The 12,183-nt window shown below is 36.2% G+C and overlaps 1 long non-coding RNA gene across 1 annotated transcript; it reads left to right on the top strand.

Moving 5' to 3' along the window:
* The first annotated feature begins 6,057 nt into the window (after positions 1 to 6,057).
* LOC117099295 lies at positions 6,058 to 8,336 on the top strand. The gene is made up of 2 exons (XR_004443745.1): positions 6,058 to 6,180; positions 6,553 to 8,336. It is a non-coding gene; the product is annotated as an uncharacterized LOC117099295 (long non-coding RNA).
* The last annotated feature ends 3,847 nt before the right edge of the window (positions 8,337 to 12,183 follow it).

Here is a 12,183-nt window from a genome sequence, read left to right as displayed (position 1 = left end):
CTTAAAAGCCAGATTAATTGATTTGATGTTCATGGTCTGCTGTCTGTCCTCTGGCATGATTCTTTTACTATACAACTGAGACATAGTGAGAAGAAAAATAAAGACTTCAAAAAAATCCCCAAAGTGGATAAACCATGAAATATTTAAGAATGTATTATATTCTTTTTTTCTTTTTCTTGAGACGGTGTCTCACTCTGTCACCCAGGCTGGAGTGCAGCGGCGCAATCTCGGCTTACTGTAAGCTCCACCACCCAGGTTCAAGCGATTCTCCTGCCTCAGCCTCCCGAGCAGTTGGGACTACATGTGTGTGCCACCACACCCACCTAATTTTTGTACTTTTAGTAGAGACGGGGTTTCACCATGTTAGTCAGGCTGGTCTCGACCTCCTGACCTTGTGATCCGCCTGCCTTGGCCTCCTACAGTGCTGGGATTACAGGCGTGAGCCACCGTGTCCGGCCAATGTATTATATTGTTTAGAAAAGGACAACTTGGCTTAAGAAACCAAGTAAGCAAAAGACGATGTTAAATTGTCTTACTTTTCTCCCATATCTGACTTAGCTATTTACTAATGTGCCTTCATATTTCTTAACTTTAGCATCCACTTAGTAAAAACAAGTGAACCATTGTAATTTATTGAGATATTATTCATATATCATAAATTCTATCCCCTTAAAGTATTCATCTTAAGAGTTGTAGTATATTCATTATACAATTATCCCACTTTCTAATTCCAGAATATGTTCAGCACCTAAAAAGACACCTCACTTCTCATCCTCTAATAAGCTCTAATCTACTTTCTATCGATTTCCCTTTTCTGTACATTTCATATAAGTGGAATCATACAATATGTGGCTGTTTTGTCTTTATTCATTCACTTAGAATATTGTTTTTAAGGCTCACCATTGTTGTAACCAAGGATTGATATGTAACTGTACTTTATTCATTTTATGGATGAATAATACTCCATATAGATTTATCACATTTTTTGTTTATTCATCAGCTGATGGTCATTTGGAATGTTTCCACTTTGGGTGATTATAACTCATTGCTATAAACAATCATGTACAAATTTTGGTAACAGCATATATTTCAGTGCTCTTGGACATATATCTAGGAGCAGAATTGCTGGATTATATGGTAATTCTATTTTAAACTTTTATTTCTATGTTTAGAATATAAAATTCTATGTTTAACTCTTTGAGGAACTGCCAAAGTGGCTGCGCCATTTCACATTCCCACCACCAATCTATTTTTTTAAATTCCATTTTTAAAGCATCCTCACTATCACTCATTATCTCTTTTTAACGTGATAATCATACCTGTCCTGGGGATGTGAAGTGCTGTCTCATGTGGGTTTGATCTGCATCTGCCTGACAACTGATGATGTTGAGCACCTTTTAATGCACTTATTGACCACTTGTATGTCTTTTTTGAAGCAATACTCATTCAAATTCTTTGGCTATATATTTAATTGGATTATTTGTCTTTTTAATTATAAGAGTAAGAGTTCTTTCTGTGTTATTTTTACTAGACCCTTATCAGGAATATTATTTAACATATTTTTTTCCATTCTCCGGATTGTCTTTTCATCTGCACTTTTTAAAAGATGTTTTATTTTCCAAGAATCATAGTTTGAACCTTAAGTGTTTGTCTTCTTTCTAACATATGGTTTTGGTTAATTTTTGGCTTTCACAAACTAGCCAACCTCTGGGTAAGACATTTAAATTTTTTTTAAATTTTACCTGAAAGGAATTTTTAATGAGACTGTAGTTTGTATTTTTCCCTTCATTCTACAACAACTGTCTCCTTCAATAGCATCTCTCTGTCTGCTCTAGCCAGCACCTGGACCACTGCAATCTGTGAGGCTGTGAATAGCATCTCTCGGTCTGCTCTAGCCAGCACCTGGACCACTGCAATCTGTGAGGCTGTTTCACAGCCTCTTGTGCCCCATGGATTTAGCTCACCTCTAAAGATGCCACTGTTGAAGACACAATCACCTTTCTTATCAACACCATCATCCCCAGTGTCTCCCAATTGTTCAGCTTGTCCCTGGGGTTGCCCAGGGGCCTTGGCCACCACTGTCAGTTCCATTATCATGGATTCATGGATTCTCATACTAGTACCACCAATATTGCTATCCATCACCCCCATTCCGAAAACTACCCCAAGGCCAAGAATACACTATCCAGTATGCTAGCAGCAAACACATAACTTGGTTACCTCGTGTAGGCATTATCAACTGGTAGATTTATTAAAGGCGGGCCAATGAATATACACATTATACAGTGCTTATTTCAGTGCCTCTGTGACATTTAAAACATTATAATGTTGATGTAATCATAAATAACAGATGTTTCAAAAATAGTACAATGTGATGTTCTGTACTTTTTGCCCAGGTTTCGCCAATGGTAACATCTTATGTAACTCCAGTACAACATCAGACTAGGAAATTGACATGGGAACAGCCTACTGACTTTATGCAGATTTCACCAGTTTTAACTGCAATCTCTGGTACCGCCAAAAGCCAAAGAGATCAGGTAATGCAATACCAAAGACAGCAGAGTTTTAGACTTGAGAAGAACCTGCCCATAACACTTCAGAATCCACAGGAAGACAAAAGATTCCCAAAAGGTGGTGAGTGGTGCCTTTTTCTGTGTTACTTACGGGGCCTGAGTCATTAGAAGTTGCTCTGCTTCCAATTTTGCTCACCTGCAATTTATTCTGAACAGAGCAGCCAGACTGACTTCCTGCATGAAGTCTCCTGGCTCTGGTTTGCAAAGCTGCATTTGGAATGGCTGCTGTCTGCTTCTCCAACTCAGTCTCCCGGCACTCAGTCTCCACTTCATCACTATGGAGCTATTTGACCTTCTGCTACTTGTGGTTTGTCCTGAGCGTAGATCTGACCGCAGGCCTGTGCCACTGCTATGCCTTCTGTCTGGGAGGCTCTTTTCCCAAGATCGCTCCCATGGCTTCTTCGAACTGCTCAGGACTCACTCATCTGTCACCCCTAGAGAGGTTTTCCCAAATCCGATGCACAGAGGCCATTACTTTGTTCTGTTTTCTTTATGGTACCATCGCTGTCTGCATTGCTTTTCTAAATCTGTTTTTCTTCCCTTTCCCACACCAGGATGTGTGCTCTATGAGGGCAGTGACTTTCCTGGCTTTCTTTGGTGTTATATCCTAATATCTAGAAGATGGCAGGGCTTCAGAAGAAATTTGTCGGATTATAGCTGATATTTGCTGAGTGAATGATGCCATGCTACTAACATTACAGCAGTTTTCCTGGCAGCTGCCGTGTGCCTGGGTCCCCAACTTGGCATTTCCTCATGACCTGCAGTAAAGAATAGTGCTGCTTTCTCTCCATCTTCAGACCACTCACATATTCTGCCCTGGAATTAATGACTGCCCTACAAAACTGACAGAGAGAAGAACCTCCACTTCATTACTCCTATGGCCTAAACATCCCATGATAAACTAACCAAACCCTCATTTGCTACACAGATCCTGTTTTCACTGTGAAATTTAGGAAGGTAGGTCACCTGCTGAGGGAAACAGATCACTCTAAAATTTACTCTTTAGCATTTACTGTCAATACTCAATAAATATTTAATTATGAGATCGATATCAGTTTTGAAAAATCTCATAAACATAAAAAATGACTTGTTTGAGGTTTGTTTCTGTGTTGTTGTTGTTGTTTTGACGGTCTCATTTTGTCACTCAGGCTCCAGTGCAGTGGCACGACCTCAGCTCACTGCAACCTCCACCTCCCAGGTTCAAGCAATTCTCCTGCCTCAGCCTCTTGAGTATCTGGGATTACAGGCATGCACCACCATGCCCAGCTAATGTTTTGTATTATTAGTAGAGACGAGGTTTCTTCATGTTGGTCAGGCTGGTCTCAAACTCCCGACCTCAGGTGATCTGCTCACCTCAGCCTCCCAAAGTGCTGGGATTACAGGCCATTTCTTTTAATTTATTTCTGTTCATCAGCTGGCAATTATTTTACCCTGAAAATCTGATACTGGGTGTTAAATGGTGTTTTCATCCATTGACTATTACTCTAGAAATGGATCACTCTGCATTAGAAAGAGGTCAGAAACTTTATGAAGTATGCAGATTTTCACTTTTTTTCTTGAGGGTTTCCATGACCCATGAGAACATCCACCAGTCTTTTCCCAAAGCGCTATAAATGTGGGGGTGAAAATGGGCCCCCAATCCCATCAACTTTCCAGAACCATGTGAACTGCGCAAAGGTTCCTGGGGATGGTTTTGGTGGACTCTGATCAATGAACGTAGTCTAGTGCACTGGGTAAGTCCACGAGTTTATTCAACGGCCCTTGGGCAGAATGAGGGTGGGAAGTTTAGTAAGACTCACTGACCTTAGGTCTTGGAATGAGAAAATCTAGGTAAAAATCCTGGCCCAGTTCTAGAGTAACTGTGAGTTTTGGAAACTTTCTCAGCTTTTCGTACTTTTATAAGGTAAAAACACTCACCTTACAGAGTTCTTGTAAGAAACTTAAAGCAACTTTCTGACCAATACATTCATTTTATAATTCAGTAAGAACATCAGATAAACCATTTCTAACTCTAACCTAAAATCTCTGCTGCTCTGGCGCCAGTCCATTCTTCCCGCAGACGCTGTGATGGCCTCAGCATCATGCTCTGTCCCCACACCTTCCCGAGGCTTCTATTTTCTGTCTAAGCAATCCCAGTTGCTTGAGTCTTCCCTCCAGGGCCTTATCTTGATTAACTGCTCATAATTAAAATTAAATTTGATGAACTGGAACCAAAGCTTTTAGTTGGCTTCTTTTTATCACTTTGCTCACTTAATTTAGTAAAATGCATAAAATGGAAAGAGTATAATTTTCTACTAATTAGAGGAAGGCTGAAAAGTAGAGTAATTTTCCGAATAAAAGAGACAAAACTCTCAGTTCTTAATTTTCTCTGTATATCTGAACTTGGTATTGTAAAAACAAAAAACCCTTCGATGTGTAAAAATCAGCTCAGATTGTGAGGAGATGTAATGAGTAGTTGCAAAAAAAGTATTCTGGAATATATTTGTCATATACTAGACTACATTTCTTTTAACTGGAGATAATAAAATATATACAAAAGTTTCATTTTATTTTTAAACTCATTTCTTAATATAAACAAATATGTGTGTTAAAAAAATTTTAATTTATCATATGTATCATAAATGTATATCAAAATAGAAAACTCAGATAGCCAAATGAATTATGATTTATAAAGTTTATTTTTAGTTAATCAAAAGCCTTAAATCTATGCATAAAAGGGGCTAAGCCGATGAAGCCTAGGAAGTGGCAGGAAGATGGAGGATACCTGTCAGGAGATTGAGAACTCAAAAGAATCTCTGAAATTTCTGAGTGAGGACTAAGCTCTGATTTTTTATTTTGCCCGAATTCCTAAGGGGTCTAGGAAGTCATGCCCTACAAACCATAAATCCTTATCAGATGGGTTTTATTTGACCCTATGTATCATGACTTACTTTTCAATCTGACTCTGGAATAACATTACGAGACAAGGAAAAAAAAATATTTAACCCTAAAATATATTTCCTTGCCATACCATGAAACTGCCTGGCGAAGTCTCTTGTGGGAAAAATCCACAGCCTATAGATAACCCCCTTTCCTCCTTGTTTTCCACCCCCTCCTTTCTTTCCAGATCCAGGAGATAAATAGCAGCTAAGAGCCAGGCACCCTTTTAGGTCCGATAAGAAACATTTTACAACCTGCTCTCTCTCTGAAGTCAGCTGAGAGCTTCTTCTGCACAATAAAATTTGGTCTCCACAATCCTTTATCTTAACCTGAACATTCTTTCCATTGATCCCAGGTCTTCAGATAAACTCAACCAATTGTCGATCAGAAAATGTTTAAATTTACCTATAGCCTGGAAGCCCCTGCTTTGAGTTGTCCTGCCTTTCTGGACCAAACCAATGTATTTCTTAAATGTATTTTATTGATGCCTCCTGCCTCCCTAAAATGTGTAAAACCAAGCTGTACCCCAACCACCTTGGGCACATGTTCTCAGGACCTCCTGAGGGCTGTGTCATGGGCCCTGCTCACTGACATTTGGCTCAAAATAAATCTCTTAATATACTTTACAGAATTTTACTCTTTTTGTCGACATGAGCTAACATAGCTGAGTGAAAATGACCTGGGATATGTAAGTAAATTGAGTACTCTGAGTAAGTAGCAAATTCCATTAAAGAATATAGAGCCTGTTAGTAAAACCATCCCCACAGCGTTGTCAAGAATTGCGTGCTGGGTTCTGGATAGAAATATAGCTCTAATTAAGCATTAATCAGGCTGCGCTTTGGCTCACTTCCTTGCTGCTGAAAGTCAGGTAGCACTCGATGCAGACCACCTCTCTCCCCACTAATCCTCTGGGTAGGCTTTCTGATGTTAAGATCATAAGACTTCCGTTTAAGAATTGATTTGCACGCCTATTGCTCCTATAGATAAAATACTTGATATTAGAATCCTGAGGCTGTTGTTTAAAGATTGCTTACGATGTTTTTCTGATTCTGAATTCCAGTGAAACAGCTGATGCAAACCAGTTTGAAAACATCTACAGAAAAATAGAATCAGCATGAGAATGCAGTTTCTTCATTTCCCTGTCCCATGACTCCACCCTGCACTCTGGCCGAACAATAATTTCCACACTTCAGCCCACTCCCAAATCCTTAAAATCCCTAGCCTCAACTCCTAAGGAGAGATAGTTTCGAGATTTCCCCTTATCTTCTCATTTGGTAACCTTGTGATTAAACCTCTTTCTCGGTGGCAACTCGGTGTCTCAGCATCCTGACTTGCTGTATGTATTGAAAAATGGACCTACTGTGATTACATTAGGAGATGGCCACAAAGGGATGCTTATCCAACAAACATTTATTTTCTACCTGTTATAGTTTTTGTGCAAGACTTTTTTTTTTATAAGACTATAGATTTTGGAAAAGCAAAATATATATCTAAGTTATTTTTTAATTTTTTCTCACAACTTAACACACTGACTGGCACAGAGCTTATGCTCAATCCATATGTGTTAGAGAAAGAACTGAGAAGCTTCCATTTCTAGCACAATTATAGATTAGATAATCTTAAAATCTCTCTTAAAAAACACCTAGAAATGCTGCATAAACTGTAACAAGAAATTCTCAACAGAGAAAGGCAAAGAAAATCCCCCTCGAGATTCTGGCAGGGGGAGAAGAGTCACCACTGTGAAATACTCCTAGAACTTTCTCCCTAGCAAAGGCCTGCTCTCCACTGTGAAGGATAACCGAGTATTATCCACCTGAGGTAAGGATATTTTTCTGACTCCAGACCCCTTTAGCTTTCCTGTGTCATCTGAGGAAGAAAAACACAAAAACAAAACAAAACTAGAAAATATTTATGAAAGTCGCATACCAAGGAGGCCACATACCAAGAAGGTCACTAAAAGAGTGGGATTTAATCATAAGATTATACAGTAGTTCCTCTTCCCTATGACTTTTACTGTCTCACCAACAGGGCTCCAGTCCAGTAACAGTGGGTTACAGCAAAAAGAGCTGCAAGATGAAAGTTCTCTTTGAGAAGTATGCAAGGAAGCTCAAAGTTAATAGTGCAGACAATGACAAGAACCCTAAAGGGATATGAAGGGTCTGGCACCCACAGCTACGGCAAACATTAAACACAGCCCAACTCTTTGTCCAGATTATCATAAAACTTCACAGGAAAGGCCTATTTATCTCAGGTTCTATTCCCTAGTATATCGTGTTCAGATTTTCCTAAAAATGTACAAAGCATGCTAAGAGACAACAGAAAGACAGTCGGAGAGACAAAGCAAGCATCAGAACCAGACTTAGATATGATACAGATATTAGATTATCCGACAGGGAATTTAAAAACTATGATTAATATGTTAAACATGCTAATAAAAAAATTAGATGCCATATAGGAAGAGATGGATAATGTAAGCAGAGAGACAGAAGATACATAAAAGAAGAAGGAAATGCTATGAATCAAAAGAAATAAAGAATGCTTTTGATGCACTCATCAGCATACTGAAAACAGCCAAAAAAGGAATTTAAAGATAGTCTGTAAAAAATTCCCAAACTGAAATGTAAAGAGAAAAAATACGAAAAAAGAAAGATCCAAAAGATCCAAGAATTGTTAAACAACTTGAAAATACATAAACCATGCACCCTGGAATGGCAGCAGAAAGGGAGAACAAAGCAGAAAAAATATTTGAAGAAATAATGGCTGAGAATTTCCAGAAATTAGTGGCAGACAGCAAAACACAGCTGTACAGAATTCAGAAAACACTGAGCATAAAAAAAAAAAAAATCGAAACCTGAGAAAATCTTGAAACAATACTACAGAAATAAAACCCCTTACAAGTAGAGGAACAAAGTAAGTATTACAGTTTACTCCTCACCAGAAACCATGCAAGCAAGGGAGAGTGGAGTGGATATTTTAAATACTGGATGAAAAAAATCACCAACTTGGAATGTCTATGTCCAGAAAAATTATGCTTCAAAAGTGAAGGAGAAATAAGGACAGTCTTAGACAAACAGAAACTCAGGGAATTCCTCACTAGTAGAGCAACCCTTCAAGAAGTGTGGACAGAAGTTCTTCAGGGAAAAGAAAAATTATATCGTTCAGCAATTCTGATCTATATAAAGGAAGGAAGATCATCACTTAAATAACAAATGAGAATAAAGTAAATCTTTTGTTTTATTCATATTAATGTATGTATTAATAATATATTAGTTAATACATTTATTACAATGAATGTATTAAATGTATAATGTATAATTGTATTAATTAATACAAGTGTATTAATACAATTAATGTATTAATACATACATTTTTGTTTAAGGTAATAGTAGCAACAACGTATTGGGTTATTACTGCCAAGGGCTAAGTGAAAGGACAGCAATGCTGTACTAGATAAGAAGTAATTGAGAAAACTGTTACATTTGACCTACATTTGAAGCAGCACAGTGATAATTTAGGTGGACTTATATTAGTTAAAAATATATATTGCACTTCTAGTGTAACAACTAATGTTTTTTAAAAAAGTATAATTGATATGGCAAGAGAGAAGATAAAATGGAATCATAAAAATGTTCAATTAAAGCCAGATAAAGCATAAGAAGAGGAGAAAAAAAGAACAAAGGTAATGAATAGAGACTAGCTATAAAAATGACAGAAACTGATTCAGTCATACTCATAATAAACCAATAAAAATTGTCATCATGAATAAAAAATAAAATTACGTTGTTTAAAATAAACCTACTTTAAATATAACAACTCAGATGGGTTGCAAGTAAAAAGGCAAAGGAAATTTTACTATGGTAAATATAACCAAAAGAAAACTGGAGTATATACGTTAATATTAAACAAAGAAGACTTCAGAGCAAGACAAATTATTAGAGATAGAGAGAGGTATTACATACTGACACAAAGGTCAATTTTCCAAAAACATGTAACAATCTAAGCATGTATGACTTAACAACAGAGCATCAAAATACATAAGGCAAAAACTAATAGGACTGAAAACAAAAGTAGACAAATGCACTGTCACAGCTGGAGATTTCAACATGCCTGTTTTTGCAATTGGTTGATAGGTCAAGCAGGCAGAAAATCACCGAGGATACAGTTGGCCTGCACAACACTATCAATTAACTTAGTCAAATGGACGTTTGTAGAATATTCCATTCAACGACAGCAGCGCACACTTTCATCTTAAGCTTATGTCGAATATTCATCAAGGTAAATAATACTCTGGGTCCTAAAACCCATCATAAGAAGTTTAAAATAATTAGAATCATACAAAGTATGTTCTCAGACCAAAATGAAATTAAACTAAAAATACATACCAGAAAGATAGCTAGAAAAGCCACAAATATTAAAAAATGTAAATATATCCTTATAAATGAGTCATGCCAAATAAGTAGTCTGAAGATAAACCAGAAAGTATTTTGGTCTAATTGAAAATACAACTTCTTAAACTTTGGGAGACTTAGAGAAAGCAGTGCTTAGAGTGCATATGTTACAAATCCACAGAGAACTAAAAGCAATCATCTAAACTACCTTATTACTACCTTAGTAATAAGAGAAAGAAGTACAATATATATCTGAAGGAAGCAAATAAAATAACAAAAATTAAAGTAGAAATCAAAAAGGTGAAAAAAGAAGAAAATAAAGAAAATCAAACTAACCAAAAGATGGTTCTTTAAAAACATAGATGCACTTGATAAAATCTAGCCTAGCACAGAAAAAGAGAGAGAGAGATAGACAGAGACAGAGCACAAGAAATGCAGGAGAGGTCGTTACTACTACTACCATGGATATTAAAAGGAGAATAAAATAACACTATGAACAACTTTATGTCCATAAATGGATAGTTTTTATATATAAACAATACCAAAAAAAATTTTAAAAATACCAAAACCACACAAGGAGAAACAGAACATTTGAATAGCCCTGTATCTATTAAAGAAATTGGGTAAATAATTAGTAATCTTCCAAAAAAGAAAAGTACCATGCCCAGATGGTTTCAATGGTTAATCTCACCAAACATTAAGGAGAAAATGACTTTAATTTTTTACAACCTCTTCCAGAAAATAGAAGCACAGGTATTGCTTCCTAGTTCGTTTTATAAGCCTAGGATTACCCTGATTCTAAAGTCAGACTAAGGCACATCCAAAAAAGAAAACTACAAATCAATATCTTCAGTGAACACAGGCACAAATATCTCAACAAAACATGAGCAAATCAAATCTAGCAATGTATAAAAAAACCTATTCATCATGACCAAGAGGAATTTATTCTAGGTATGCAGGGCTATTTTATCATTTGAAAATCAGTATATTTAATCTTTTATATCAACAGGCTTAAAGGAAAAAATGTATTATTATATCTGTAGATGCAAAAAAAGCATTGGACAAAATCTAATACCTATTCAGGATAAAAAAAATAACTCAGCACACTAGAAACAGAGGGAACTTTCTCATCCTGGTAAAGAATACTTATAAGTATTCTACTTCTAGCATTAGATTTGATGGTGAGAAACTGGTTGTTTTCCCCCAAATATTGGGAACTGGCAGGATGTCCACTTCCATTTTTCCTATTCTGCCTGCCACTGGAAGACCTAGTGAAGGGAGCGAAACAAGAAGAGAAAGTAAAAGGCATACAGATTGGGAAGGAAAACATAAAACTACTTTTGCTCACAGATAACAATTATATGTGACAATCTTAAGGATTCAACAAAAATACTTCTGGAATTGGTAAGTGACTGTAGCAAGGTTGTGGACTGTAATGTTAATTTATTAAAGGCAACTGCATTTCCATATATCAGCAGTAAATAATTGGAATTAGAATTATTTTTTTAAAATACCACTTACAATAGCACCAAAATTCATGCATACTCAAGGTATAAGTCTAATAAAATATGTATAGGGTCTATATACAAAAATAAAATTGATGAAAGAAATCAAGAAAGGTCTAAATAAATGGAACGATAGTTCACATTTCTTAATCTGAAGCGCAAATTAAGATGTCAATTATTCTCCATTTTAATAAATTCCAATGAAAATTTCAATAAACCATTTTATACATATCAACAAACTAATTCTAAAATATACATAAAGGCAAAAAACCTACAATAGCTAACACAATATTGAAGAAGAAATATAAGTTAAAGATGCATACAACCCAATTTCAAGATTGTTGTAAAGCTCCAAGAATCAAGACAACATGATATAAGCAAAGGAACAGACAGATCAAAGGAACAGATGAGTCACCTTATCCACGACAAAGGCTCTGAAGCCATTCAACAAAGAAAGGATTCTCTTTTCAACAAATGAGGCTAAAACAGTTGGATATTTATATGAACAAACAATAAAACCCAAGACATAGACTTTACCCTTTTCACAAAAATGAATTCAAAAGATATAATGAACTTAAATCTCATATGCAAAATTACTAAACTTTGAAAACAGCAGAGAAAATCTAGGTGAATTTGGGTTTGGTGATGAGTTTTTAGATACTCCACCAATCCATGAAAGTTAGATTTGATAATTTTTCTTAAAATAGAAAAGCTATTTTCTGTGAAAGTCACTTTTAAGGGAGTCAAAAGGCAAAGAGACCCAGACTGGGAAAAATATTTGCAAAACACATATCTGAT

This window comes from Trachypithecus francoisi, unplaced genomic scaffold (assembly GCF_009764315.1).
Source record: "Trachypithecus francoisi isolate TF-2019V2 unplaced genomic scaffold, Tfra_2.0 Lachesis_group16, whole genome shotgun sequence".
Taxonomy (NCBI): Eukaryota; Metazoa; Chordata; class Mammalia; order Primates; family Cercopithecidae; genus Trachypithecus; species Trachypithecus francoisi.
The sequence above is the reverse complement of the archived record's forward strand: the minus strand, read 5'-3'. Positions and strand labels throughout refer to the sequence as shown.